Genomic DNA, 6,668 nt, shown 5'->3' with positions numbered 1-6,668 from the left:
AAATTGGTGATCTTAAAAAAAAAAAATTAAAAGAAAATTATGAATTAAATGAATGTATAAATATATATTTTGCCACATTTTTTTTTTATGAATTAGATAAATAAATATTAAATTAAATTTAAAAAATTAAGAAATTATAAGTTATGTCACCTTCCTAGCCTAACTAAAAAATATTAAAAAAGTTCTAGCATGCAACTTTTATTTTACAACAATCTTAATATAATTACAAAATTTCAAGATATATTTATATAAAATATCTTAACAAAAAAATGAACAAATTATTCATCAATATATTCATGATATCCAACAATATGAACAAATATTAACTAAATCAACATATCCTAGGAAAAATAAGAACTGAGACTTGTATAATGTAGTATAATAATTATCAATATTAATTAATCTTAATTGGAATAACTATTAAATTAATATATATTTCTATATAATAAAGTCAATAACTAATTAAGAAGGAAAAGGAAGTAACTTTTTTGGAAAATCTAACATCTAAATAATTTAATTAATTTGAGATATTTGTATTGGATTCTTTTCCCATAATCTATTTGATCATATCACTCTTACAGTTAGTGAATTTTATTAATTTTCTCCAATGTGTTTATTAATTATGTTCCAAATAATTACTTATATAGGATTGTTTCATAATTTCAAGTAATCATAAATAGTTAAATAAGATCAAAATTTTGAGAAACTATAATGGAGGATTTGGAGAAATAACAGAAAAATACAAAAATCCAATGGGACGTGTCAATTTGACATCAAATTCATGTGGTCCAGTTGATAATGAGAATACATTAATATAGGAAGCACCTATGCTAAATAAGATCTATTGAAAGCATTTATAATCCCTCTGAATTAATTAATTCATCAAAAAAATAATTTAATACATATAATGTTTCAAAATCACCCCAAGTGTTAGTCTACTTCTCGACAAAGGATAATTTCTCTTTCATTTTTGCTAGCTAGTAGTTAGAGTTGGTTGAATTATAAATATATGTAAGAGTTTATTTTAAAAATATATAAATGACTGATAAATCAAGCATTCCATTTATTTACATGTGTGAGACAAATAACTCTTGTCAACTAGTTTCAAATTGTTGGACAATCTAAAGTTATAAAGTGGAGAAATAAACAAATTTGTTATTAGTAACTCCAAAGTTTAATCTTCTTACACTTATTTTTTAGAAGGGTAAAGAATATTTTACGTAAATTAACATGTATATACAGTACTTATTCTTTTTTCTATATAAGAAAAATTGCATTAATAAATTAAGAGATATGTGACATTTCGATAATAAAAAGATATATAATTGATATGTTTTTTATTGTGGCAGTTTTGTCGGAAAATTTTGATAAATTTGTAAATTTTATTATTTGCTTGTTGGCCGAAATATAATATATTCCTCTCGATATATTATAAAATAGAATAAGATTATGTTAATTATTGATTTCTTTGAGTTGTTAGCTTTTCAAACTTGTAAGAAATATGAAGAAAAAAAATACCTAAAAAGATTTGTGGATAAATTTTTAAAGTTAGTTTATCGATTCAATATGTTAATTGTATTATAAATTATTAAATAATAATATACTTTTATTTAGAAAACATAAATATTGAAATTATAATTTCGAGCTTAAAATAATATAAGTGAGAATTATAAAAATAAACTGATTTGAATTCCAACTATTAATCTTAAATGTTCTACAAACTTACAAATTAAAATTACATCTCATAATTTCAATTCCATTTTTATTATTTAGCAGCCAAACATGAATGGATGAATCACATAATAATCAAAATTTAAGTATTATTTATTAATAATATCTTGGAACGACAATGATGAAAAATAAATAAATAAATAATTGATTACATGTTTCCTCCTAGTCATACATTTCCAAAACATGGTGCACTGCAAAGTCAAAAATGTAAGATGACTTCTCACTGCTTCTCTAATTAACGAAATTGGCTGCATATACTTTAAATTAATTCAAAGAAATGCCACAGATTATAAACACACACTAATTCAATTGCTTTCGTTATAGAATTTGGGATTAGAAATCAATTTGAATATTTTTTTTGATAAATTTAATTATTAAAATTATGATTTAGATGGATTTCAGTTGAAACAATTTATTTGCATTCTAATAATAATAAAGAAGATTGATAATACTGGTTTTGTTTTTAAATAGTTCATGGATAACAACAGTTTTTTTAAGTAATATGATACAAAAACTTAACATGAAAAAAAACACATAAATTATTGGAAATAATAATAAGAACACTGACATGATGTCCAATAGATAGTCGAGATTGTAAATCTCCGTGAAGAAACCGACTCTACCAATTTTCTCAAACAAATATCAAAAAGCGCTATAAAAATAATACCATGAATATTACATATCAAACAACTACTATCATTAATGATCAACGGTTTTTTTATAACAAAATAGTTTAGTCGTAAATAACAAACTATCATGGTCACCTTAATTGTACTAAAGATTTTAGTACAATTATTTGTAATATAAATTCAAAATACTAGCCTGTACTAAAATAATAATTAATAAAAATTGTAACAAAAACCACTTTTGACTTATTATATAAAACGTATAGATTGTTTAATTAAAGTAGAAAACATAAAAACAATTTATTTAAATTTATCCCACTAAATTCATTATTCTAATATTATCATCCAAATGATTTGTCAGACTATCGGTGGAGAAGAAATCGTCGAACTTTCAATAATCGTAGTCTTTCGATGTATATAAATCATAATTTTATTATTATTGTTATTATTATTATTATTATTATGTTTTCTGAGATTTATTAGTCGATCATAGAGTTAATTATTATGTTTAAACAAAATTTTCATCTTTGTTATGAACGAAACTTAAAAGAAAAATAATAATTATAATAAAAGTGATAAAATGTGAAAAAATATTATTAGAAATCTTGACTTAACTGGCCATGATTAGAGGATGAGGAAGGGAGGTGGTCGACCTTGAAGCTTGGACCATGGTCCTTCTGTCTCATTTTCTTGTCAGACATATCCACGTGATTTGCTTTTGCTTTTTTTTTTCAATTAAATTTTTTATAACGAATAACTATGTCATTGGATTTTGCATTTAAATTTCATATACATATATATAAGTTGAAAACTTTATCCAAAACAAACAACTTCATACAATAATAATCTAACAATTATTTTTTCTATATTTGATAAAACAAATTCAATCAATTTCTGTTAATCTGTTTACTATTAATATTTTTATTTTTATTTTCAAAAACATTATTTTTATTTTCATTTTAACTACAACTAGGGTATCCTAAAATGTTTTCACTTTTTTTTCTGAGATTGGACAAACCAAAATTTTGTGTCTACTGTCTAGGCACGGGTTGTGTGAACTATTTAATAGCTCGTATTTTACTTAGTTTACCATTGTTTGATCCACTTTATCAACATGTAATTACTATTAATATATTATCCATATTTTCTTTCTTACTTTATAAATAGTAATTAGAATTATTTTGAAATACTTTTTTCACATTAATATTAATAAAATATTTTCGTTAAAATTAAAAATATTTTGTGTTTGTGTTTATACTGCAACCACTTATTTTGTTTTTTTAAATAATATAAAATTTATGATTTATCAAAAAAAAATCTCAATTTATTTACAAAACTAAGATGTTTTTGTTGAGATTTAGTATGTCGGCATTGCTAATGTAGCAGAAGTTGTTGGCACTGTCCACTCTAATTTTCTGTTGATCAACAAACTTTTGTTTATATTAATGAGTATTTTGTAAAATTTTATATTTATTGCACAAATAAACTAGTTGTGCAAGGGTAAAGTTGTTGATATGGGAGGTTAAAATGGTAAATATACAACTATTTTTCTTTGGCTGCTCATTTAATAAATAAAACAAAAAAATTGTGCTTTTCTCAATGTCATCATTAAAAATCAATTTTTTAAATAAAAATAGTTCTAATATAAATAATCTAATTTATAAAAAAATAATTTATTACTAATAAAAATAGCAAGATCAATATCTAAACCGATACCTGATATCGGTTTCTTTGTTTGTTGAAGTAAAGATCAATAAGAAAGTGAATAGGCAATTCAGTACATTTAAAGGCGAGGTTAGATAGAGCCTCTGAACAAATTCTCGTCCTTAGGCACATTTAGATTCAATTGCGTGTCTTGGATTTTGGATTGCGTTTTCTTTTACGATGAACTGCTATTGATTCATTTATTTGTGATAACTCGAATATGCCATTAGTTAGGTTGTTTCTCATGGACTTTGATCAATAGATTATATAGTATTTATCTAAAAAAATAACAAAAATAGTATATAAATGATAAAATGCTAATATATATTATTTATTTAAAAAAAATTATTATTTATTTAATTTTTATTATTAGGTATAGCATAAATCATAAAATATTTTTAAAAAAAATATTAAAACACACACAACAAAATATTGTCCCACAAAAAAAATATTATCAAAATGGCACGAAACTTTTTAACAACAACCATATTTTAATCATCAAAGTTTTAAAATATATGTGTATAGAATGTCTTAACTAAAATCAAATAAAGAAAAGAAACAAATTAGTCTTGATCAATATATATTCAAACAGGAAACCAAAATAAAACCCCAAATTTTTAATGTGACAAAGTTGTTGACACTAAATAATAAGTTACACATGTTCTTTTAATATTATTATATAATGTAATATAAGTTTAACAATATTTAATTATATATTAATTGCAAAAACTATTAAAATCCAATAGCTATTTTTATATAATAAAGTCAATAACTAATTGAGATATTTATATTGGATTCTTTCCAAATTAGTCATAATCTATCTGATCATATCACTCTCTTACCATATGCTATAATTAATCAGTTAGTGAATTTTATTGACTTTCTCCAATGAGTTTATTAATTATGTTCTAAATAATTACTTATATAGGATTGTTTCATAACTCCACGTAATCACAAATAGATAAATAAGATTAAAATGTTGAGAAACTATAATGGAGGATAAACACATCAAGGATTACAATTTGGATACATAACTAACTAAAAAATAATAAAATCCAATGGGATCTTGTCAATTTGACATAAATTGCATGTGGACCAGTTGATAATGAGAATATATATATATATATATATAACATAAACATAGGCTAATTAAATAAGATCTATTGATAGTATAATCACATATTACACTCACTCTTAATTAATTAACTAACAACCACAATCATCAATTAATTTCTTATATATACACATATATATCCTTAATCACAATCACCTTTTCTCGATAAAAGATATTTTTTTCATTCTTGCTTGTTTAGTTAGACTTTTATATATATATATATATATATATATATATATTAAATAAGAGTTTATTTTAAGAATATATAATTTTGATTGTCCTAATCAGAAAAATCAATTATTCTACTTAGTTATATGTATTAGACAAATAAACTAGCTTCAAATTGTTGGACAAGCTAAAGTATAAAGTGGGAAAATAAACAAATTTGTTATTAATAACTTCAAAATTTAATCATTTAACACTTAATTTGTAGAATGGTAAAGAACATTTCATGTAAACATATATATACTTATTCTTTTTAAAATAATAAAACTTGCATTAATAAATTAAGATATATGTGAAATATGATAATAAAAAGATATATAATTGATAAATGTTTTTGTTATATAAGTTTTTCTTATGACACCTTCGTCAAATTTGTATATTTTATTATTTGTTTTTTTTTTTGCCAAAATACATAAGATTTCTTTTGCTACATTAAAAAATGGAAGGAGATGGGTGTTAATTTTAAAAAGTTGCTATGAAATAAGAGTAAAAAAAACACACAAAAAATGATGCTAAGGCATATATACTAAAACATTTTATCCTTCTTAATCCTTCTACAAATATAATAATAAAACTAATTAATTTTTTAGTTTAATTATAAGGTTGAAGCGATTTCATATCAAATTAAAAGTTTGAGAAATGATTAATGTATAGATCATTTATAAATTAAATATGGTAAAGTATTATATATGTATAACAATAATTGATCATTCACACAATCATCAAAATTAATGTTGGAGTTCTTATTATTTATAATTAATAATATCTTGGAACAAAGATGAAAATTAAAAAAAAAAGAAATAATTGACTACATGTTTTCTCGTAGTCATACAAAAGGCATATTTCCAAAACATGGTGCACTGAAAGGTCAAAAATGTAAGATGATTTCTGCTTCTCTAATTAACGAAATTGTCCGTATGTATTATTAATTAATTCAAAGAAATATCACGGCTTATTTTAGATTATAAAAAACTCACTAAATTTATGTAATAATATCATAAATTAAAATTGATTTTTTTTAATTTGAAGCCAGAGTTTATTTTAGTGAAAAATAACATTTCATAAATAATATTTTTTCACTTTAACTAATTTATTAATGTGTTGAATTAAAATCAAAGTAATCTTATAAATATATACTAGATGAAGAAATGAGTAGCTAATTATGCAACTCTTTATGGATTTTACTTGTACTTTTATGTTTGTCTATTTGTGAGGTTTGGAATTCAATTGATGTCATTTTGTGGATGATTCAATTGTTTTAATTGGGG

This window comes from Impatiens glandulifera, chromosome 7, assembly GCF_907164915.1.
Source record: "Impatiens glandulifera chromosome 7, dImpGla2.1, whole genome shotgun sequence".
Taxonomy (NCBI): domain Eukaryota; kingdom Viridiplantae; phylum Streptophyta; class Magnoliopsida; order Ericales; family Balsaminaceae; genus Impatiens; species Impatiens glandulifera.
The sequence above is the reverse complement of the archived record's forward strand: the minus strand, read 5'-3'. Positions refer to the sequence as shown.